General features: G+C 39.9%; 1 long non-coding RNA gene across 1 annotated transcript in view; it reads left to right on the top strand.

The window, feature by feature from the left end:
- Positions 1-25,506, top strand: part of LOC149858256 (uncharacterized) — a 30,808-nt gene extending 5,302 nt beyond the window's left edge. The window contains exons 2-4 of the long non-coding RNA XR_016443749.1: positions 12,586-12,663; positions 14,514-14,569; positions 25,488-25,506. This is a non-coding gene — a long non-coding RNA (uncharacterized LOC149858256). The remainder of the gene's footprint in view (positions 1-12,585; positions 12,664-14,513; positions 14,570-25,487) is intronic.
- The last annotated feature ends 328 nt before the right edge of the window (positions 25,507-25,834 follow it).

Genomic DNA, 25,834 nt, shown 5'->3' on the forward strand with positions numbered 1-25,834 from the left:
CTGGTGCATGAAGAAATTGAATCCAGCCTGAGGCAGCTCAGGAAATCCTCTGGAGCAGTAGAGGATGCATCCCAGGGGTACTACTGCTTCCCGTGTTCAATTTATTCCCTTCCCTGCCTTGTTCTGTACACACACCACAACAACTACTGATTGCTGTGGGGTGCAGAGATTTGCAGCCTGTGGTAGGGGCTGAGTAGCAAGCAGCATCCCATAACAGCAAAATGTTGCTAACTCCTACCATTGAGTCGCATCCTGAGCATGCAAAACAATTGCACAGATGTAAAATGTATTGGCAACTATTGGTCATATCACTTTGTTCCATCTCCCTTGGTATGCACTTTTTTTCCTTCTCATAATTTCAAATACTTGTGTCACCTGCATCATTCTTGTTTGGCGCTTGATAGATTCTTTACCCTGGTTAGCACAGGTGGTTTTCTAGTTCCAAAGATCAGGATTGTTTTGGTCCTCCACTTATTTAACTTTTGCTACAGACATTCTTTCCCAACTTCTGTCTTTTTTGGCTAGTTTTCAGTTGTGAGAACCACACTTCTAATGTACTTTCTTAAACCAGGAGTATATCATCTCATCTTACCAACCACCTGCAGCAGCCCTGTGTCTTTGTCAACATTGCTTTCTTTCTATGAAGAATTTAGTTTGAAACTTGGTCAGCCCAGGAAATTGAAGCTGTTTCTTTTACCCCTGCCACTAATGGCTGTGGTGTCAGTTTGTCTTCCATTAATCTTTTTTGTATGTTACTGCAATTTCTGACATCATAAAACATGAGATAGCGTTACGCTAAGTGAGACCTGATTCTCATGGGAACCTGTTCCTGTATTATCTTTCTTTCTGTGTGAAATGGTTACTAAAAATTGCCATTTCTATATACAGTGCAGAAACCCAGATCTCCTGACAGAGGTCTGTTTTGTCAGTTTTTGTCTTCATGTAAACAGTAATTATGAATGTTATTCATTATCTACAATTAACTGATGTTCTGCTTTTCTATATGTCCTTCAGTCCTTAGAACTTTCCATGAGATATCCTGAATGCAAAATTACACAAGGCATCCCTGGTAGCATTTCTAATGATGGGACTTGAATGAACTGAGGCTTTTTACTGTTTACTGTCAATAAGGCATACAGCATGTAACAATTACTGGTTCCTGCACAGCAAGTGAAACAAAACGCTGCCCATTACTTGATGCATGATGAGTGTTTTGAAGAACTGAGCACTGCTGTGAAGAAATATGGTTTCTTTTTTGATTGATTTATAACACAACTGAGGTGCTAATCTTTGTGCTGTTTTTAAAACTTCTTATTTCAAAAGATCCATTAATAATGTACCCAAAAGTACAGATTTGCTCCTGCTGAGTCTCCACCCCATGTTCATAGTTTAACTGCATTTGCCAACACTACACTAGTTATGGGCATGACTGAGAATCTATTAGTAATTTCATTTGCTACTCAGGGACTTGTAAATCAGCCTTAGTATCTAAATTGGTATACACAGCCTTAGACCATGGTAAAATGTATTTGTGCATTTTTTATTAAAAATCTTTTTGGATAGTTTTAAGCTTAAATAGGAGGAAAATATGGCATTTATTGTTTTGGAATGAATTCAGTCCTGAAACATTTCAGAAGACTCTCTGGGCAAACATACACGTCCTAAGGAAGAACCGCTAGCAGGAGGGAGAAAGTAGTGCAGGAGTGGAATCTGCAGTTGGAAAATGCTTGGAAAAAGGTGTTCCAGCCTTGAAACACACAGATCCAATGGACCTGTGGTGAAATCCAAGCTATCAGTAAAGACAAATGATTCCTTCATTCTGTTCCCTGTCTTTTGACAACAAATCTGCCTTAGGAACCTGGCTGCTACTGATTCCTCCTGCTTTGCATGCAGGAAATGTCTTCAGTCACCTAAGGGAAACTGCTCAACTATGAAGGCAGCAGGTTGCCTTTCCCACGACTGTCAGTACAGTTTGAGAGACTGAAATACCTTGCTTAAAGTCACATAATTGTGCCTAGTATATCATGTAATTGGGTCCTCTAGGGCTTCAATTGTGTTCACAGCTCTATGTATGCTTTGTTAATTTTTTAACAAATGAGCATATTGGCAGGAATGCTCATTGAAACCTTGAATCATTAGCAATTATTTGTGGAAAGGAAATTCTGGATTTGCATCTGCACTAGAATCCTAATTGTAAGTATTGTGCTTATCCAATCAGGGGACTTAAAAGCATTCTGTTACCAACATAATCAAAAGTAACCAGGATGTTTAACTACTAAATAGTCACATTGGACTGACTTCCTGAGAATGAAATGCAATATTAAAAAAAAAAAAAGGAATAAGCCACAGAAACTCTTCAGCAAATAATTGCAAATAATTAGTAAATTTGAGAAAAATCTCTTCATGGGCAATTTTCAAATGCAAAAAAACTATTTAGTGAGACTCAATTGAAAGATATTAACAAAATGAAATATTTGTTTTTACTGATTCATCCAGCTTTGATTAAATTGAAGAACCACATTACATTAATAGTAATGAAGTTTAAACATTGGATACTACTATAGACTGCGTGCTAATCTTACATTGGATGTATGCAGGATTGGGGATCAGATTCTATAACTATCACCATTCAATAACTGGATTAACTGTTTAGATCAGGGGTCAACAACCCGCAGTAACCTGTGGTGGCCAATGGGCTCTGGCCTTCCAGCTGCTAGGGGCTCCAGTGGAAGGAGGGCTCTCTCTGCACTATGTTTCAGTTAGACAGTATGGGTTTCAGCAGTTGGGGAGTCTCCCTGTACTACACCACAGCCAGGCAGAAAGAAGACACAGTGAAGGTGGCCAGGTCCTAATGCCTGCCCATCTCCAGCCCAAGCTTAGTCATTGCACTCCCCACCTGAAAACATTCCCAACCCCTGGCTTAGATCTTATATTGGCACACATATTGTTTAAGAGCTTTCTAAGAGTAAAACATCAATTTTTCTTGGCTTACAAGCAGGAGGAGGATGTAGTATTTCTTGGGGTTATAAGGCAGAGTTTACTGAAGTTGCATTCTAATACTTGTTTTAAAAATACTTGTGGAATACCCTATTCAGCCCTTCAAATTTAGTATCATTCTACAAAGATACAAACCTGTGTGTCAGACACATAGCATGGAAAATGTCAGCTGAATATATTAAAATTTGGTAAATGTTGTGTTAATTAAAAACAGGGTAGCATAATGGAAACCAAGCAGGAGGCAGGGGAGGGTGGCACCTTATGAGGTAACTCATAAGTTACCGTAAGAGATGTATTGGACAGAAATTACTGAGCAACCTTAACTGCAGGCATCACTACCAGCTTCACCTGTATTTGGGATCACTGAACTTCATGGAAATACTTCCATCCATACACTGGAACATGTCACACCAACACAATGGTCCCTTATCTAATATGAGTGTGTGTCCTGGTATACATTTATCATTGTACCTGATGAAGATCTAATTATAAGTCTTGATGTTGATCACACTCCTAGGCACTGCCAGATTATAAACAATGAATAAGAATATGGTCAAACATGTTTCAATTTCTGTCACAAAAACTTAAAAAACCAAAAATGTTCCTGATCTAACGATCAGCAACTTTTGGGAGTTTGGGCAGTTTAAGTGACATTTTGCTACTTAGAGTGTATTAATTAATATAAATCTAGTACTATTCTTTCCTGTGCCCCAACCTTACTTCCCTGTGTCCCTTGAAATTCACAGCTACAGTTCTGCTATTGTTTCCTTTATTTTACTTCATGTAGCATAAATTAAAGCCCAGGAATCACAATTACCCAGGAATCACTCCTTCCAGGTTTATATTAGGTTCTTGGCATCCACAGAACAGACTTTCTGCCTTATGCTAATTTATAAATCTTTCAAGAGTAAACTTCTGGAATTCGTGCCTTATTCAATACATAAGTAATTCTACCTGTTCATTATGCTCTGTGGATAAAGTTATTTGCTTTGAGCTCCTTACAGTTGCAAATGTGAGGCTTATTTGGTATTTTCTGTGTTCCTATTGCCTCTTTTCAAGGGGTCTCAGGGATGCTGAAGTAAAAAAAAACAATTATTCAACAACTGTCTACCCTGCAGGTACTGCCATGCCTTCAGCTCACATAGGCACAGTTAATGTTTCTTTTAAGTAGCTTATAGCTGCCATTTAGCCATGACAGCATAGAACTCAGCATAGGTTTTGCAGCCTGTGCTGAGCTTCATTCTGCCCTAGTTAGATTCCTGAAAGTACCCTGGCCAGTTAGTTTAAATCTAACTCAGTTATGTCAGCACCACCTGAAGTTACTTCACTATAGGCATAACTTTTCTTTCAAAGCCTTGTGTGGAGAAAGTTTGACATGGTGAATTTCTTTGCATTCTGACATGATGAACATCTAAGAACAAAAAAGATTCACAGTGCACAGTGGTTTAATAAAAGCTTGATATGGGATTTGTGTGTCCACACTACCTTAGGCTCCTGGATGAACACAACAACTAGGGACAGATATTATACATAAACCGGTTTAAGTGATAAGAAACTGGTTTAAGCCTGTAACAGAAAGTAAGTTCAGTGCACATAAACCGGTTTCAAAATGGCTGAAAATGGTTTAAAATAAATCTTGTTGACTGTACACTTAAGTGATTTGGGTCAAATCAGTTTATGCAATGTCTGTCCCAAACCCCTTCCTGGTTTAAGTTAAACCACAGTCCCTCAACATCCCAGATGCTTTGTAGCCCTGGACTGGGCTTGGCTGGGCTGGGCTGGGCTGTACTGTCTGCTGCCGAGAACAGGGCTGGCCCTGCTACCCTGTTCCCTATCAAGAGCTCTGGCAGAGACTTCAGGCACCCCACCCCTCCTCCCTGCTGGTTGATCAAGCAGGGATCCTCCCCTCCCACAGCACAGACCTCAGCCCCACAGACCCTAGGCATGTAGTATGCTGAGAGGTGTCTGTGTATGTGTCTCGAATTTCACTGGGACAGGCAGACAGTGTCCATTTAGGGCTTTTTTGAGGTAATCAGCAGGTCAGCTGGTAATGCCCCCCATTCCTTCCTTGGAAAAAGCTGTTTAAGAGAACCCTTTCTTTTGTTGATGGGCTTATAAATGCTGTGTTATCATCCCCCTACTGGTTCCTTTGCCTGTCAAATTTGTAGAAAGTATGAAGAAGCAGGGAGAGAGAGATTGAAAAGCTCAATATCATTAACAGATTCGTGCACTGCAAACTCCCTCTTTGCCTCAGAGTGCTAGCCTGGTACTGAGGTCAGTGGCAAAACTCCCGCCCCTTGTGCAGTGAGTGGGAAAACTCTGGGATGGTACAGGAGGGGTGGAGGTTTACATCCTGCCATGCCTTGATGTTAAGGAGGGGAAAGTCTTCCTTAGAAGGTCACAGGATCTCTCATGACAGAGTCTTTTCTAGGTCCCTTTGCATGCATCCTCCTATGGCTTCTTAACAGCTGGCCTATGACTTGCAATGTCCCTCAGGATTGTTCCAGTCCATTACCCCTACTCAGTGTCCGCTGGGCCAACCCCAGCACCAGCATTTCCCAGTCGCCTTTATGGTCCTTCTAATAAACCGGCCTTACTTCCTGCCTATACTGTCTTGGTCTGGTTCTTTGAAGTCTGACTTATTGCCAAGCCCACACATAGCATCTGCTTTTTGGGTCCATCCCTAAAAACCTCTTCTGTCTTCTGCTACTATAGCACTTTTATATCTTTTACTGCTGGTTCAGCCCTTCTATCCCTATAAGGGCAGGGCTTCCCAGTCTGTGGTGCCCCTCTTAAAGGGCCCTTCCTTTTTCCCTTTCTTTCTTGTAATGGGGACCAAAGGGGACCTTGTTACAGATTTGTTCTCCTATTTCCTCTGGCAATTTTAACTGCAGATGCTTCCATCTCCTCCCAGAAAGGATACTTTTACTCCACTAAAAGAGAAGACCATGTGAAAAGGAAAAAGTTAATACAAAAGTAGAAAAAAGTAAGACAGAAGTTTTCTTTCACTGAATCCCAGACGTGTTGAATTTGGATAAAATAGATATTTGAATATCTATTTTTAAAAATCTCCATTTTTTTCTCTATATACTTTTTTACATGTTTTTCTTCATTTAAGTATGTCACTTATTTGATCCGGAGGATGGAAGCAAAGTGAGAAAGATGAAATGAGCTTGCTGTAAACTTGAACTCTAGCTCAGACAACATATGGATCTGTGAAACTTGTAACAGCTCTGTCACTCTGGAATTGGGCTTCTCGGCCCCAGGCAGATTCATCAGGACTAGACCTCTTACACATAACACCATGATCCAGAGGATCAATACTTGCCACTTTATTAGGTGAAGATGCTTATTTCTCTAAATGTATGCTATGGTTAAAGACATTTGTTTTGGATACTATAAGCTGCATACTTTAATTGTTCCATTGATTTTTCCACTAGTACAGAACTGAAAAAAAAGTGTTTCAACAACGTGGTAGTTATGACATTTCCTATACAAAGTGTCACTTTTAGATAATTGCCTAGCAAGATTTTTAAACATAATTTATACTCACATGTATCAATTTTACTGTTATATGTATATGCTATATTGCCATACTGTTTACCAAAACAAATACTGTGTATGTAGAACTGTTTTGTGGTTTGACTATATTGTTTTCTAAAAAATAATAGTGTGAACAAGACGGACCTGATAGATCCATTCATGAATATGAAACAAAAGGAAAAACAAGCAAAAAAAATCTTTATAGATTGATTTTTTTTCTTGGTTATACACAGAACTTATATCACTCATTCCATACCTGATCTTTTGACTTTTCTACAAGTAGTCCCATCAATGCCAAGAAAATGGATAATACTCTCTGGACAATATAACCTCTCCCCCACTTACTGTAGCCCCAAACAGATTACTAGCATGATAACTAGACACTGCTTACAATTCTTATATACCTTGACTAGTAGGCATTTACCTGGGCTTTTGCTCATGGGTGAATTTCTTCCTGCATGCAATATTTCCCCCTTATCTTTTTCAATTACTAGATTGGTAACAAGGTACCAAACTTGTAACTTTCTCCCAAGATATACAAGATTATACTTTTTATTTTACAAATTATTCAATAAATTTGTGAATTTTCCATCAAATTTTGAAAAAACTCAATTTCATCAAGAATAAAATGATTTTATACCACATCAAAACAGTGGCTCTTTTGCACTGTACTATGTAAGATGCTAAGCTTATATCAATTCCAGGCACTTCCCCAGCAATGTGGGGCTGTGAAAGGAGGGCAGTGGTGGTGAAGAGTCCCTGGTGCAGTTCTCTGCTCCCTGCAGAACCAAGTCATGTGTCAGGGACCAGCACTGCCTGCCATGTGGCCTGGCTCTGCAGGGAGCAGAGACCTATGCTGGGGGTCTCCTCACCACTGCTGCCTGCCCCATGCTACCCCACATTGCTGGGGCAGTGCAGGGTGGGCAGTGGCAGTAAGGAGACCCTTGATGTATATCTCTGTTCCCTGCGAAGCCAAGTCACATGGCAGAGCAGCAACGTACAGCTGTTTCTCTGCAAGCCCGGTTCTGAAACTTCAAAATTTCCTGAAATATTTCTGAAATGTTTTGGATGCCTCATTTCATTTCGGCGATGTTTCAGAGTCTTCCATTTTGATTTGCATGTGGTGTTTTGGGTCTGGAAATGGCTCAAAACACCTCTGAAATGAAACGGCTGCCTAAATTTAATACAGCCCTAATGCGTATATGGAAGAGGAGACGAAGCTTCACACCAATGCATTTGAAAATGTTTTTCAAAAGCAAAAGAGATAATAACCCACCATAGTATCCTATTATAATATATCGCAGTATATAATATCTGCATATATTAATATATGTAATATAATATATTAATATAAGTACCACAGGCAGGATTTATTTTTCCAAATTGAGACATACTGCTGTCTTCTTTATGTACCCAAACTGTCCTCTAAAGCCAATGGGAAGTCTGGAACAAGACAGGACTTCAACAGAACTTTTGTAGAGATTATTCCCCAATAACCTTGTAACCACTCTAGAAAGTTCAGGGAATGATTTTGCGCTTAGGAACAAGGCACTTACTTTTTCAACAAGATGTCCACAGACACAAGGTTCACATACACAAATAGTCTTGTATGATCAAGGCCTAGATTACAATTATAAAGATCTTGTGAGGTATATTCATCTCGCTCCATTAGCAGAACTGGGGGATACCATTTCAGTTATTTATTTGTATAATTCTACTTAACTGAAACATTAAGTAAAATATCAACTTAACATTTTTTTAAAATCTCTTTTTCCACCTACAACTGCATATCTAGGAACTGGTGAATAAATATAATTTCCATTTAAAAATGAGTTTCTGATTTGAAGCTTCAAAATGTAACAATTATTTTATATTTCTCATAAAATATTTTTTACAGAAAAAAATGTGTAGACTCCCCTCTTTATTTTTCATTCTTCTTTTTGCTATCATACACAATAACATGAATGATATATCCATGGTTTTGAGTTTGAGGGTTGCAGCAGAGATCAGTTTTTGTCTTTGATTTTTTTATTTTGCTATTTTGTAATCTTGGAAAAAAATTCCAAATTTTAGAAACTGAGGGAAAAGAAAAAAACAATTAAACCAACCAACTCTAGGACTTTCCCAAAATTGAAGATGTTTTCAGACTTACAGAAAGACAAAAAAAGAAGTGAAAAATCTGATGACATCACAAATTTGGTAACATCTGACAGCAATAAAGGAAGGAGCAAAGAGGGGAAACAGTTGAAATATCATCCTATTAGTTTATGAAAATTAAAATAACATTTAGTTTTGTTCTGAAATTTTCCATACAAAAGTAATCAAAATGACATTTGCCATATTTTTTATTGCAATCCTACTTTTTAGCAGGATATTTTTTCTATTGCAAAATTTCAACCAGCCCTAATCCTCACAATGTTCTTCTTTTATTTGAAAAAAAAATCTTAATTTCATTCTTAGAAAGATTAATTCACTCCCTTCTAAAATAATCACAGATTATGAGGCAGAATTGTAAGGTTAAAACTCTTCTCACAGGAGCAGAACACGCACATCAATTACCCATCATTTTTAAAAATAAAAACTTCCTGAAAATTTCTGAGTTAATGACTATTGCTGTATTGTGTGTAGCCAACTTACAAAGCTGAAGAATACTTCCAAATTATTTTCCATCTTGCTTCTTTTTATGTAACCCTTAAGAAATGATACCTAGGGTTTAAAATGTCTCCCCTTGGTTAAGCAAAGATTCTATATTTTCATGAAATAATTGTAGCCCACTTCAAAAGCTGATACAGGGAAGACACAGGAAGAAAAAAAAATAACACTTTCAATTTTGAAAAAATAGTAATAACTTACATTTAGAAAGCATCTTTTCTTCCAAAGTGATTTACAAAGTTAAGTAATGAAAATGCAAGCCAGACATAGAAACCATCTTCCAACCAATGAAATAGGAAATGCAGCAGTAGTTTAGCAGTGCCTGGAAACAACACGCACTTGTTAAAAGAAAAATATGAATCATACCATATCCAACGGTACATACATGGATAGGTAAAGAATAATGGGACTTCATTTGAATTCATATCCTTACCTCCAGCTCTCGAGATAATGCTTGAATCACCATGCTATAGGATATTCTATTCCACTTTTCATACATAACTAAGCATTCTTGTTACAGGGTTTGGAACCCAGGTGAGCATACTAACGAACAGGCCATAACTCACTCTGTCTCAATGACTTTCAAGTATTTGATACAAAGAACAGTTCTAACAGGAGAATATGAACATCTTACAGCCTGGTGGCTAGAACACTCATCTGGGAAATGTGCATGTTCAAATCCCCTCAGGTGGAGAATGAAATAAACCTGAGTCTTCTACATTCTGGGTGAGGGCTATATACCCTGAGCTACTGGATAAAAGATAAACAATATGTCATCCTCTATCTGTTTTGGTTCTAAAAAAGAAACACCATGTCATTCTCTTTCTAGCTCTTTATTTCCTTTTTTAACATGAGTCCAAGAATGAAACATGTCGTTTCAAGTCAAATTGAACATTTCATTCAACACTAGACAACAACCTTGTTACTGTTTCAATAAATAGAAAAGAAATTGTTTGGTTCAATGTGTACTGATTTTTTGGTGTAGTTACTAAACCAAAAAAAGGTATATTTCTACTTAGAGGCTTATCTATGTATGGAATCACTTCAGAATAGCTGCTCCACAGCAAGAGTACTTTACTCCAAAATTGACATGGATATTTAACTTGGAATAAAAGTGTGTCCACACAACAAGCTAATCAGGAAATTCCTGATTCATTCCTAATTCCTCTTTAATTTTTCAATCAAATTAATTCCCCTGTAAAGACAAATCCTAAGTAAGAGCAATAGGAAAAAAAAAGAACACATGATAAACAAATATGTATATGCAACCTTCAGAAATAGGATAGGGAAATGAAAGACGCATTTAGACTATTCAGTTTGCTGGAATACAGTGCATTACAGACAAGAGTGACAGCTTCTGAGTGACAATTAGCAACAAATAGCATTGAGTGCCTTGTGAATAGTTTTGTACCGACATTCACAAAAAAATTCAAACAAATTTAATTTCTTTTATTGTAAAAAAAATCATGCAGAGTGCATTTTCACACTCCTGAGAAATTTTGAACGGAATAAAACACTTTCAATTCAGATAACTGAGAACTCAATTCTCAATAAGCAGGTGGGCAATCTAAAATTTTTCATTTTCTAGTGTTCAGTGAAACACAAGGACAGATATCACTTCATTTTACATGGGCAACTTAAATTTCTGTGATTAAATTCCTTCAGAAATATCCAGATGACTGAACTTTAACTTCAGAGCACAAAAGCCACCCCTTCATATACTGTTATAAAATATGAAGGAGATAGGTTCAGAAGTAGCTTTTCGGAGCAGCTGGGATTGCAATAAAATGAAGCGAAAAGAGGGCTAAGAGTCAATGTGAAATACAGATATAGAAGATAAAACAATACTTTGTTAGCTACACATAATTATAATTTTGGTTGCCTGTAAAAACAGCTCTCAACATATTAAGCAATCATTCCCATTTTAATTGAATTTTGTATTGCATGCCTCCTTTAATCTTTATCGGATAATTAACTGATTGCTTGTACTGAAGTACCCAAAGAAACGTCTGGGTTTTAAATTAAAATGTTGCAAAGTTCATGCGAGTCTCCAATGGACAAAAAAAATACATTGAAGAAAAGAAGGGAGGTAATGGGGGAAGGGGAACTCAATATTGGAGAAACCAAAATTAATTGTGCTTTGTGGCAATGTAATGCTCAAAATAATTTTATTTTATATAATTAAATTTCAGTGGAGTCAGTATGCCTTTTATCTTTACTTTGTAATGGAGCCTGGATATAGTCTCAGCTGTAAGAGAAGTATGGGATTTGCAATGGTTTATGGAAAATAAATGAATATTTTAATTAAAAACTAAACTAAAGTTTTAAGGTCCTAAGCTCCCCTCCAGGGACATGTACAAAACACCCACAGTAAGGGTGGTAGAAGCACAGTTGTGCAGCTGCAGACAGAGAAAAAAGAAAGAAGTAACAAAATTCGGTTCAGATTAAGGCAGATTCAATATATTTTTCCTTTTCACCAAAAAACCTGAAAAAATAATTTTGTTCAATACAAAAGGTTCCTTTCGCTCCAAAAGCAACTGTTTCATTGTGATTACCTGTAAGAAAGGAATGAAGGACTAAGCTTTTATAATTGCCAGTGGAAAGAGATGTAGCATACCAAGATGTAGCATACCAAGAGCTTCCTTAGAACCTAGCATATGAGAGACCGAATTTTAATTCCCTTCTGTCTCTTTGGAATTGAGTTTACTATACTACTACTTTCTCCAAACGATGCCCCAACCTCTAGGCTATTGGGCATTCAGGATCGGGGTATTCTCATTCTCTGCATTGTTCCATGTCAAAATCATTTCAAACTAAATATTCACTGGAGCATGGAGTAGAAGGAAGAAATTCAACATGTACCTCTAGCATTCTAGGACAAAGCAACATTAATTCTCTTAATTAATTAACCAGGACCTCATCCAAAGCCCATGTATGTCAATAGTCAATAGAAAGTCTCCATAGTTTCATAGTTTCATAGTTTCATAGTAGCTAGAGTCGGAAGGGACCTAGGTAGATCATCTAGTCCGACCCCCTGCCTTAGCAGGAAAGAGCACCGGGGTCAGATGACCCCGGCAAGGTGCTCATCTAACTTCCTTTTAAAAATCCCCAGGCTCGGAGCCTGCACCACTTCCCCTGGAAGCTGGTTCCAGGCCCTAGCCACCCTGACTGTGAAGTAGCGCCTCCTAATATCTAATCTAATCTCCCATTGGCTTCAGAGCCTTTTGCATCAGGGCCTCTACAAATTCCAATATTGAGCTCCCTGAATGGAAGGCAATGACAGCACATCCACTGCTAGATTGAAACAGGTTGGAGGAAGATGGAAAAATAATACTTTCTGTATTCATGTAGCTGATTGTAGAATTACTGAATTTTGGCCTACATTCCTCACAGATCATGACGGAGTAGGGGAAAAGAATCAAACCCTGGGTATGGATCTGCTTTCAGTGTCAGTGGTCCTAAAGCTTTATGGTAAGTGCTGCTCCCATAACAATATGGCTGGGGATAGACATTATACATAAACCGGTTTAAGTTATCAGAAAACCTGTAACCAGTAACAGAAGATAAGTTCAGTGCACATAAACCAGTTTCAAAATGGCTGAAACTTTTTTAAAGACAAGCTTGGTTGATTGTAGTATCAGACTTAAATATTTGGGTCAAACCAGTTTATGCAATGTCTGTCCCAGACCCCTTCCTGTTTTAAGTTAAACCACAATCCTTCAGCATCCCAGATGTTTTGCAGCCCTGGGCTGAGGTCTCTGTTCCAGAGAACAGGCTCGCCTTGACCCTCTCGTCTCTAGCCAGAGCTCTGGATGAGACTGCAGGCACAGCAGGGTCTGTCTGGTAGGCCTGTGTGAAGCGGATAGTATTCCCTTTGGATTTGGATCCAGCCGATTCAAGGGACAGTGATTCAATTTGGCGATTCAAATCGCTGTCCCAAATCAATTCAGCCAAATCTGATTTAGAGATTCAGCTGCTGCCAAATCTCTAAATCACATAGGCCCATGCCCCGCCTGCTCTCTCAGACCTGGCAATGGCTGCACCATCTACCCCACCTCCCAGCACTTTGAAAAAAAAAGCCCCAACTGAGCAAGTACTTTTGGGTGGGGGGGAAATCCCCACTGCCCCGCACTGCATGCACAAGTCCTGAGGCCACTGCAGGAGCCCATGATTCTTGGGGTTTGAGGTGGGTTTTTTTTTTCCCTTAAAGGGCTGAAGCTGGGGTGGGCAGGTCAGCCATGGGGGGGGCTGAGATGACAGGAGAGGGTCATGGGACTCATGGCAGAGTCCTCCATATAATGTGGGGTACTCAGGGGCAGCAGGGATTGCCCCCCCAATTGGGCAACACCCAATGAGTGGGGGCTTTTTTTTAAAGGGCCAGGAGCTGGGGCCAGGTAAGGCAGCTATGGGGGGCAGGGGCTTGGAGATCAGGCAGGGGATGAGGCCTGGCAGGGGTCCCCCCATGGTCCCCTTTCCTCTCCTCCAGCCTCCCCTCCCCAGCCCCCTACTTACTAGCTCCAAATCCAGCTCCAGCTCCCTGCTGCAGTGGGAGAGGACTGCCAAAATTGTTGAAGGTCTCCAAATCTTTTCTGAATTGATTTGGAGAGCTTCAAATCAATTCAGACCTTTTTATTGGTCCCCTGATTCAATTTGGATTTGGAGATTCAGCCACCTAATTGGGCCAAATCTCCAAATCAAATTAGCACCTGAAGCTTCACACAGCCCTACTGTCTGGCTTCCCTCACTACTCAAACAATTCCCCTCTTCCTTTCTCCCCTCTCCCCCAGCATGGACCCCAGCCCCATGGACCCTAGGCATGTGGTATGCTAGTTAATGCTGAAAGGTGTCTGTGTGCACTGTAGCCCCCTCCCCTTTGCCTCAGAGTGCTAGCTGGAGGCTGAGGTCTGGCCACACCCCCACCCCTCAGCTCAGCACTATGAAAGGGAAGGGAGAGCTCCTCTAGTGCCCCCAAGCTTCTAGCCTGAGCCACTGCAGTCATGTACCTGCATTTCAGTCCAGACAAAATGTCTGTGCAGTTGCAAACTGGTTCAACCTAAGCAGGTTAGACTAACCTGCAAAGATTGAATCAATTCAGGCTCAGGCTTTTTGAATGTCTGTCCCTAGCCTATAAGGTTTTTTTGAATAATTATTGAACTCCTTCACACTTGAAAGTACATGTGGAACAGAAAAACTTGACATAAGCTGTAAATATTTGAGAGATATGGGATTGAGGGCTTTAAGAAATGCCAAAACTATGTTCAAAAGCATCTAAGTGATAAAATGGATTGTGTGTGCAGCTTTCCTCTTTATGCTTTAAATAGCAACCTATTTGTGAAACTCCCAGAGCCTTCAAGAAGCCTTGAAATTGTGGATCAAGGTAAATACTATATTTAATTTATTTAAATAAACTAGTGCTCACCCACTCCTATACCCAAGGTAGCCTCCTTCAGCTCTTACAAAATTAATAGAGTAAATTAAAAAAAAATATTCCCTGACTGGGGACTTGTACTTAATTGAGTGAGTAGTTCCACTGTAGTCAATGGAAATTCAAGTAAGGATTCCAAGATAGAAACTTCATTTCTTTCTTCCTAGAGCTTTCTAACTTCAACATTTGCTATCTATTTGGTGCTACAGTTTCTTATAGATACTCTAGTACATTTCTGGATTTTACCATGAAACTACTTTATTAAAGCAAGTGCTATGATAGCCCTCTGATTAAAGTAAAACCAAGTTCAATAACCATTAAAAGTTTCCTAAAGTCCTAATTTCTAGAAATCAGCTGTCAAACCATACCTCCAGGGCTGTGCAACATATCTTTAAAGCCAGTGATTTATTAGTAATGGAGAAGTCAGTCTCTTTAACTATCTTTTACCTGACTCAAAAGTTTCAATAAATGTGTTCCTTGCATGGAGTGTTTACTCACCTGTTATTTGTATTACTAATTAGTACTTGGTGGGTTCTCCGTTACCTCATTCTGCATTTTCAGAATTGTTATATGCCTTCCCATTTCCAGAAGTTTCCTAAATAAATCACTCTGTGAAATACTCTTGAAGAGAAAGCAGGCTGTACACCTCCATGCTTGCCCAGGTGACCCATGATATATCAGATGCTATTAGCACCCAAAAAGCTTGGAAGAGCTCCTGATAATAAAGGAACTCATTACCCTGACCAGGTACAAATATGTGAGGCCCAGTCATGAGACAGACAAAAATATCTGTGTTCAGCACTTCCTTTTCCACACATAATGGAGGCCCAAACACTCATTTTCTTTACTGAGACCTCTCTGTGCTGGGTAAATTCTGCAGCAGGAAAGGGTGTTGACAGAAGGCAGATCCAAAGCAAAAAATGGGTGGATCATGGAAATTCCCATCATTCTTCATGGAGCACCTTTATAGAAACAAAAGAAGCCTAAAGGGTAAGGAGGTCATAATCTAACTTACCCTTCTACTTTAAAGAGTCTCTGGACAATGAGGTCTGAAGCAGCCCTGCTAGCACAATTCCAGGGGTGCTTCAGTGTTAGGTAATAGTGGGAGAAGATGCCAGTGATGGGAGAACTGGGATGATAGTCCAGGGTCTTTGCATGAATTCCTGGAATCTGACCTCTCCTTTGTTGGGACAAACTCCACAATCCACGCAAGTTGATGTGGTAGTATCTTTGTGAGGAAATCCTTGCAAAAAACTGCTCTGCCCAGTCCCCTCTCCTGCATTGTACTACTAGAGGAAATCAATTCAGGCATTGGAGTTTTTTTTATAGTATCTCCTTACTCTAGTCTTTTAGACACTTCATTGGAATCTTAGAAGAAAATTCACACTATTTGACACAAATTGCATTACCTGCATCTGAAACTGTATTAACAGTGCTAGCCTTCACATCTTCAAGGAAATTATAAAGAAATATTTCTTAATTACACAATAGGCAATCTCCCATTAAATTATCCCCTCAATCGCAACCCATGTAAAGGAGGTGTGCATTACCCATAGGCAGATTAGCAGTTGTTTGAGCTGTGTACATCACATATTTGGTACATGGATGTTTAAGTGGATTTAATGCCAAGCTAGCATCCAGAGATTTACTCTCAGCCTTTTATATTTATATATTTATTTAATTATATTTATACCTTTATTTATATTTGATATTTTACACTCACAAAACAATGCCAAAGGATCAGAGATAAAACACAGTTATTACCTCAGTTTGATTTTTCACAAGGTACCTGCATCAGTGGGAGAATATCACCTGGAAAAGTGCTGGTACCTGCAGTTCTATAGTAAGTCTGAAGCGAGTGAGCCACACACACGTTGCAAGAAAACTTGGAGGTCTCCTTATCAAACTAATACTACATTCCTTAGCACACAAAATTTGAGAGGGGGAGTGAATTGTTCTAGCATTTGCTGTTATACCCACAGAGCAGTTATTACATTTATTCTAATACAAAACAATATCAACGTTCTTCTCAAATCCTGGACTATATCCAATTCCCAGCAAAGTCCCCAGTCAAATAATCCAGTGGAAATTGAATTGGGCCACACTCACAGCACGAGCTCTTTTTCATGAGAAATTTATTCTTTGCTTGCCACAAGTAGCCCTGATACTTGATGGGGCCCTAAATACTATTGTTATACAGATTAAGGAAAATACACATGAACACTCAGAGTTCACCTAACCCTTTCTGGGGAAGGCACCTGTAAGAAAGAATCTGCAAAACCATACCAAGCTGTTACACAATAGGAAATAACTTTCTATTCAATAGAGGAAGTTTAGAAATGCAATATCTAAGTAGCCTAAACTAGAGTTTGTCTTAGCATTTTCTCACACAAACAGTGCCATATGATCAGATATAAATGTGGTTCCTACCTCAGCTTGATTTTTTACCCACAAAATATCTGCATCAGCAGGACATTGTCTCTTGCTGGCATGATTGATTCTACAGTAACTCAGAGGAGAATGAGCCAGATACACTGCTCCTAAGAAACTCAGAGGTCTCTATCCAACTAGCGAGCGTTTCTTAGTGTACCAGATTTGATAGGCTCATAGCACAGAAATGGTAAATCTCAAGTAAAAAAATCTCTATAAACATGGCTCAGATGTTTGTAACCATTTGCCTTTGTGCCACAAATGTCATGAAGACCTATTCATAGCTTCTGTTTGCAAGTCAGAGTGGCACCAACACTAGGTATTAAAAAAATCTTTCAGCCATACATCTTCCAACTTCTTATACTTTTCTGTGTACACCAATGTGAGAAGATCTAATTATTGTTGTGTCATGGTGGCAGTCACCATTGTTATTACTCAGCACTAGAGGTTAAAGAAACCATAAGTGCAAAAGGTGACATTAAAATCCAGCATTTTTTCACTTCTCTATGACCACTTCAATGGCATTTTTTCTATTCTGGGAATGGGAATATTTAGCTTCAGCATCTAACCTGGACTTGGGTACTGCCAGTTGCATTGCCGGGACAAGAGCCCAACAGCCACTTGTCCAGTATTATCCCGCTACAGGAGAAACTGCCAGTAGCACAGCTCTAAAGTGCCAGCGTCTGCCTGGCTGACACCAGGCAAAAGAAAAGATTGTGAATTCAAGATGTTTCTACCCCAGTGATCTCTAGCTTTTGTATTGGCTCTGTGGAGCTGTTGGCAGCCATTAACTCTCATGACAGCCTTTAAACTGCTCTACATTAATCAAGGAATGAGCCAGCAAACAAGCAGCTCACAACTGGTTGTGCAAATACACCTGCTATATAAATTCTTTTAACGTCTTCTACTGTGCCAATAATTTGGCCCTATTTCAGCAAGTGCCTGTGGTGGGGAAGTCTTAAGTTTTTAATCACACGCACATTAGTCAGAAATAGTAGTTTGCACTTTCAAATTCTCATTGCAATTCTCACAGTAAGAAGTATGGCAAGAAGTATTTGCTTTTCACATATGGGTCAAGTAAGCCACACAGGTATTAGAGGTCCCTAGTGCCATATTGTCTGTATTACTAAATGGTTGGCATTCTTAAAAATGACTATAAAATTACCTTCAGCACTTCTTTTCCATAGGAGCTAGCATAGCAAGAATCATTCGTCATAACCAGGTTTTGCTAGTAAATTCACAAGCAGTCAACCTGGCTCATGCTGACAGAAGACTCCTTGAAAATTAAAAGTTTATTTTATAACATGCTAGCTTTTCATTTTCCTCCTAAAGCAATCCTCTTCCTGTTTTATCCCCTTAATTTGCCTAGGTAATTGCCAGCTCATTAGTGCTCATTAGAAATACAGAAAATGCATAATAAAATCCTGGAGAGATCAACAGTAGAGTCTCCACTTTCAGACCACTGGCATGTATTGAATGGATTCAAAACTACAGATAAAAGAAGCAACCATGATAAATCTCTGACTCTGAAAAACACAAACCCAAACCACATTGTACACACCAGACTTCTAACACACATATAGACAAGTATATCTACACAAGTACTTACCTATTTATAAATGTTTTCTTTAGACTTTTGTAAAAAAATGCCATTTTAGAAGTCTGAATGTTCAGACAAATGATTACTACAGAAGCAAAATAGCCAACAAATGTGATTACCAACACTCACCATGTCTCTTCAGCTTCACATTAATTAGCTCCCACAGCAGATCAATTGTCAAGGTACATTGCTGTTGTAAATAAGAAACTAGGAAAAAAATTGCTTAATGCTATTACTTGAATATATATATTTTAAAAAAGGAATTGAAATGCAATGAACCAGCATGGGTTTTCCTCAGGTTAAACTCCCGGGCCACATCCACACATGATGTGGACATTTGGTTCACTGGAAACAAGTAACGGCAGTGAATTGTCAGAAGGAGGGGGTTGTGGGGGGGGACTGTGTAGGGGTGGTGGGACTGCTCAGGAGGGGAGGGTCCCCTACATGTCCCCATGCACAGTGCAAAGCACCCCACCATACAGCAGCAGCAGCAGTCAGCCAGGCCATTAGGGCGCTCATGTCCTGCTGCTGGGAGAGACCCTTGGTGGTGCACAGTACATCCTGAGACCCTGGGGCAGCATGTGGAACATGGAGCCAGCCTGGTCTGCTGGTGAACACCTTCAAACAGGACCAGGCTAGATCCTGCGGCCACCTGGCACTCCCAGTATTGCACATAGGAGCTGCGTGCCATCGGGTCAGGCTGGTTCTTGCCTCCATGGAGTCAATCTAGCCCAATGTCATGCTGGTCACATACAGGTGGGAGCCAACCTGACCCAAAAACATGTGGTTCTTGTGTGCAGTGCTAAGAGCCCTGAGTGGCAGCAAGAGCTGGCCTGGTCCTGCTTGAAGGCGAGCACCAGTGGGCTGGGCTGGGTCCCATGTAGACCCTGGGTCTGAGGCAACACTGCACACCACTGCGGATCTCTGCCAGCAGCAGGCCATGAGCCCCCCAATGGCCCAGCTGTGTGGGGGGGGGGGGACAGGTGAGGGACCCACACCTCCTGAGAGGTCCCTCCTACCCAAGGCCCCTCCACCCACATATCACTACTTACTGGGGATAGATCCTGGGTCCAATCTATCACTGCCAGCCTTGCTCTGCTTCTAATTGCTCCAGCACACTGAAGCAGCAGGCTGGAGCAGCAGGGGCATGTGGCATTTAGACGCTCTGGCCCAGTACTAGTCTCTCTCTGGATCCTGGAGCCTCTAGTTGCACCATTTTTCCCCCAAAAAATGTTTTATACCAGGATGTCCTGGTATCAAATTTAGACACTGCACTGTGTAACATTTTTTTCATTCTTAGAATGTCTCTTGCAGTGGCTCAGACTGCACGCATGTGCCTGTTGTGGCATCACTGGGTCTCTGTACCTGCAGGCCTTCAGCTGATTCATGGTTCCAGCCCCTACACGCCACACCAGTCTCGAAATTGCATCATCTCTCTGATTAGTCATTCCATCCAGGAAGAGCCATCTTCCCACAAAAAAACATAACTTCACAATGATGTCATTGCACTTAGCACATTGTACTGTTTAAATGAATGAACAGTCACATTTTAAGGATAGTTAACACATCTTAAGTGTAATGTATAGTATGGCCCTTACTGTGGACACAGTTATAATGTAGCTGTGTTTTTCACCAGTTCAGTAGGTTGCTCCGCTTCCAATACCCCACCCTACATGAGTGAAGCAGACTATCTTAAGCAGTTTTGTCAGTACAACTATATAGGATGGACTGATGTCTACATACAACTACCACAAACACTCTGATTCACATAGCTATGCAGGCAAAAGCGTGCAGCGCAGACCTAACCTAACTCAGGTGTTTTTGTAAATGTTATGGAAAGGAATGGTCACACAAAAATGGTATCCATCTTATCCCACTAACTGCCTTCTACAAATTCTGTGAAGTCCCTGTTCTTCTGCAAACTGGAAGTTGAAGGGACACATTCCCCAAACCCTCTCTGCTAATGATTTAACATCATTAACATTTAAATCACTCTACAGCTTCCACTAACACATGAAGATGAAAAAAAGACTTTGTACCTACATCTATTGATTCCAGTTCACAGGTCTCCTGTACAGTTTATGGGCTAATTTAGCTAGTCAAGTGCAAGCCTTCCAGTATAGCTGTTATTACTGGTTAGGATTATTTCAAATCAGTTTTGCTTAAAATTAGGGTGTTCAACATCTGGCCCACAGGCCAGATCTGGCTCATAGCCCCATAGGTCTCCCTACAGGTCCAAAAATTTCACAATGGGAGAGTGGTGACACTTCTTCCCCACCAATAAATGCCTGGACCCATGGAAAGCCCCAAGCCCTGTCCTCTGGATATGGGCCAGCATGCAGGGCAAGAAGTCAGCACCAGACCCCCAGGAACCAATCCTGGTGTGCAGGAAGCTGGAGAAGGTAATGCTAGGCCCAATCCTAAAAGACGATGAGAGGGAGGGGGCATCCCTGGGCACCCAGAAACCGACCCCAGTGCATGGGGGATGTAAGGAGGTGGTGCAAGACCCCCAGGACCCAATCATGGCACACTAGGCAGGAAGGGGGTAGTGCCAGGGCTCTAGGGTCCAATTCTGATGTGCAGAGAGTGGAAGGGAGTGATACCAAGCACCTGGGACTGAATCCCAGTATGTGGAGTAGGAAGGGGGTGACACCAGGGCTCTGGGGCCGAATGCAAGTACACTGGGTGTGGAAGAGAGTGGTGTGGGGCCTTTGGGGCCCAATCCCCACATGTGGGGCAGGGAGGGGGTGGTGCTGAGCAGCAAGGCTTGATCCAACCTGCAAATCAGTTCCGCACCACTCATCTAGCCCACAGGGCCAAAAACACCACTGACTTAAAACTATTAAGAGACTTTAAATACATTGAACAAATTGAGAAATATGGTCTAGATTAAATTATTACAACATGCATAGATAAATGGCTGAACAACTACAAGCAAAGGATAATTACAGATGCTCCATTTTGGGGTGGCAAAAGGTCTGGAGTAGGGGTCTACAGAAGCCCACCCTGTGTTTGGTGCTATTTAAGATGATTATTATTTATTTGGATGGTATAGAGAGCTTTCTGAGCAAATTTGCAGATGACATGAAACAAGGAAGGACTGCAAATATGTTGGAGGAAAGTGGAAGAATTCAGAAAGATCTTGATAGATTGAAAAGCTGGGCTGGAGACACCAGGATGAAATTAAATGTAGCACTTAAGAAAGAATAAATCAAAAGCATAAATACAGATGGGACAAAATACAGGATAAATACAGATAGGCTGAGTGATAGCAGTACTTAGGAGGACCTTGGGGTTTTGGTGAATCACAGATTTAACATGAACCACCAATGTACATGGGTGGATCTAAATTTTTTTAAAGGGGGAGGGGCAAATGGTGAAATGCATCATTGCATATTAAAACACATATTAAAACAGTTCTCCTGTTAAAAATAAACTAAGAGCTTGACTAATATACGAGGTGTCTAGAGATGTTTTATTAAGATTGAAGAAGAAAAAAATAAAAATTAATTAGAATAAGTTAAAATCAATCTGCACAGCTATGAAATAGAAGCTTCATTACCAGGAGCAGCTACCAGACAGCAAAATTGAAGAACAAAGTCTACCTTGACTGGTAGAACATCAAGACCATTAAAAAGAAAAGAGGGGTATTAATCTGTCTGAAATGAAGAGTTCAGTAGCAATGAGGCAGTTTATAATGAGCCATGAAATCAATTTAATTTTTCAGCACTCCCTGACTACAAATGCTGCTGCCACTGCCAGGCAGTTGGTTTTAAACTTGGGTGGAATCAAAGTTGGGGGGTGCATGTGCATCAGTGCACCTCACCTCCTGAATCCTCCCCAGCAATGTGATGAAATCATAAATATAAGCAAATATAACTGTGGGCTGCATCAAACTGAGTATTTGGTGTAACATATAGGAGATGTCAGTGCCACCCCAGTCAGAGCTGGTTAGACCCCATTTAGACTGAGGGCAGTTCTGGGATACACATTTTAAGAAGGATCTGGAAAATGTAAAGAAGGTCCAAAGGCAGGCAAAAACATTTTGACAACATATGAGGAAAGGGTGAGAAAACTAACCATATTTAGCTTGGAGGAAAGGTAATTAAGAGGGATCACAACAGTCTTCAAATATCAGAACAACTGCAATAAGAATGAGGGAGTACAACAATTTTCCCTTGCTGCAAAAGGCAGGACATGAAGTAATAGCTTTAATTGCACCTAAGCAGATTTAGATTAGATATTAGGAAAAATGTCCTTGCTGAACAGCTGTGGTCTAACCAGCTCTGAGTGGGGTAGCACTGCCATCTCCCATATCTTACACCAAATACTCCTTTTGATGCAGCCCACAGTTATATTTGCTTATATTTACGAATTCATCACATTGTGAAGCCTTGGCATAGACTGTCCAGGGAAGCTGAAGAATCTATTACAATGAAGACATTTGATAAGCATTACTTGGGATGATTTAGGAGTAGCATTCCCACGTTTATAATAAAGTTTGGTATAGATGACCCATGAGGTCCCTTTAAACCCTCTGGTTTATGATTCAAGATAATCAACCCATGAGGTGCCCACATATAAAGTTGCACTGATTTAAAAGAAACATTTTTAAGATACCACCTTTAGTTACACCAGTTCAGCTTTGCACATAGACTACACTTCAATCTGTCGTTGACTCAGCCAATCAGGAGCGTTCCACTCAGTTCATGTATAAAGGTGTTCTTTGCAATAAGCAAACTAGATCTAATTAAAGGTTAAAATTTTTGCCTGTGTTGTTCCCCTCTTTACTTGTAACATATTGGTTTGACTTTAATATTAGAGGTTGTTAAAACTGTTTTTACAGATGTATGTTAATACTATGCTGTACGTTACAGACAGTGATTTTAAGCCTGTCTTTTTCTCCTTGTGAAGTTTGAATTTAAAAGTAAAAATTAATAAAACCTAATAAAAAGGGATGAGTTAATCTTTTCAAATACTATTCAAGTTCATGAAAATAAGAGAAAGCTATGGGGTACAAGAAGGCACATTCTTTCCTTCTTCCCAAGTCTGATCAGCCACTGTACCTCTGCAGCTTTATAAAGAACGCATCTTTACTGCTTTTTAAGTAGGAGAAATTTGGAAGAGAAATTTTAATGAAGTACTTAAAATGAGAAGCCAGTTCCACATACACATCTCCATGCATGCATATGCACAAAACTGATAATTACAGCTTCCCTTTATTCTGACACATTTGGTATCCAATTTTAAACCTGTCTCTCTTAAAAAATGGCTTCAGATTCTTGCAATTTTCTGAAGGATAAAGTGGCACAGGTCACAGTGACCCACCTATGGTTCTCCAACAAGCTTCTTTCTGTTTCACGACAGGAAGCAGGAGTTGAAGTTTTAAATTCATGATTGTATTAGGGTTATTATGCAGAAAGACCAAAGAATTGAGAAGGAAGTGTTACTTAGTTTAAAAAGAAAAATTACAACTTATGATACCAAAAATGTTAACACTTTTTTGTACTGATCACTGAATAGAAAAGAATCTGAAGAATAGGAAGCAGGAAACAGGTAGCTCACAGGTTCTGAGAAAACAATCTTGCACTTTAGCAGTGCTGCTTCGTAGTATATTAAAAAGCATCATAAGAGTCATTCAGATTCATGAGTATTTAACCCATTGTAGGGTTAGCTACATTAACACTTCTGGTGTAGCCTTTTAGAGCTATCAATTAGAACAGTAATTTTTAAAAATATTTCTATACCCTAATCATAAAAAATAACATCTGAGTGAATTCTGAGTAATTGATGTCCAAAGATTTTTCAAATCAGTTGGTTAATTGATGGACTTGGATTTTCATAAAGGGATAAAAAGGAGTAATTTCACAGAAGTCAATGTAAAATTGGTGGGAAAGATAAATGAAGATCCAGGATTTTAAGAATAAAAATGTAACATTAAAATGTGCTATAATTACCAACCAACTTAATTAAGAAAATTAATTCCTTAGAAGAACTAGTCACAGAAATCTCACTTGAGTTTCATCCAGGATATGTCCCTAAATCCCTATTTAGTAGAGTGACCACATGTCCCAGTTTAGCTGGGGCAGTCACAGATTTCAGAAGCTGGTCACAGCAGGCTGTTGAGAATTATAATGAGTGTCCTGGAAATGCAGAGGTACAGGGCAGAGTCTGGTCAGGAGTTGAAGAAGCACAAAGTACCTTGCAAGCGGGCAGACAGGCATCACTGCCTGTTTGGCATGCCACACTGTCCCCACCAATTTGCGAGAGCACAGGGGAAAGGTGGGGAGAGGCAGTGTCCCCAGTATCCCAGACTTACTTATGATCAGCCTCTAATCAAGGGTGGATCCAGGAGAGATATGATGGTGTGGTCACCACACCCCACTTTGCTTTCAAGATCTTCCATATCAGTTGTCAAATGCACACTCAGTGAGCCACCACCTCTGCCACATCTCCTTTTTCGGCATCCTAGATTTGCTACTTCACCTAATAGACTGTTACTTAGGCCTGTGCATGATAAGATTGGCCAATAAATGTTTTAAAGGCATATTACCTTTCTCTGATGAGTCGTTTACTGATCTTGGAGGATGTGGGACATTATGAGCATGGGAAAAAAATCAGACATAGAAACATTAAATGCAGAGATTGTAAGACAGATCCTCAGTTAATGTAAAACTTAATACACATTATCAACTTCAATGGAGATACTGATCATTTAACCCACTAAGAGTCTAGTTCTAGTCAGGTGGTATCTCTTTCATGTGTACCACCTTCAATACATAATGGTGCCAATTGAACCAAATCACAAAAAACTTAGAGATTCATCTGTGTTTGTCCTAGCTGATGATGTTACTGTTTCCTTTCTCCTACTCCATCCACACTCAGCTCTGCAAGGTACAGAACAGAATCAAGTAAGTGCCAATTAACACACCAAGAGAGCCATTTTATTGTCTTTTATAGTTCCTTGGAATTTCAATTATTTCATTTCCACACCCTTTTAGATTCAATATATTTTATATAACAAACAATTTAGCAATAAGCCTACATGTCTGATACTATTGTGAGATACAGCTGTTTGGCACTAGGGAGATCAAGCAAAGTAGGGTGAGAGTTTAAAATTGTCAGTTATTAGGGGAAATAATATGGCCTTTGCAGATTTTGTTAAGGGAAGTAGGAATAAGAGTATT

The sequence above is a fragment of the Crocodylus siamensis genome, chromosome 8 (genome assembly GCF_052110815.1).
Source record: "Crocodylus siamensis isolate JL-2025a chromosome 8, ASM5211081v1, whole genome shotgun sequence".
Classification (NCBI taxonomy): Eukaryota; Metazoa; Chordata; order Crocodylia; family Crocodylidae; genus Crocodylus; species Crocodylus siamensis.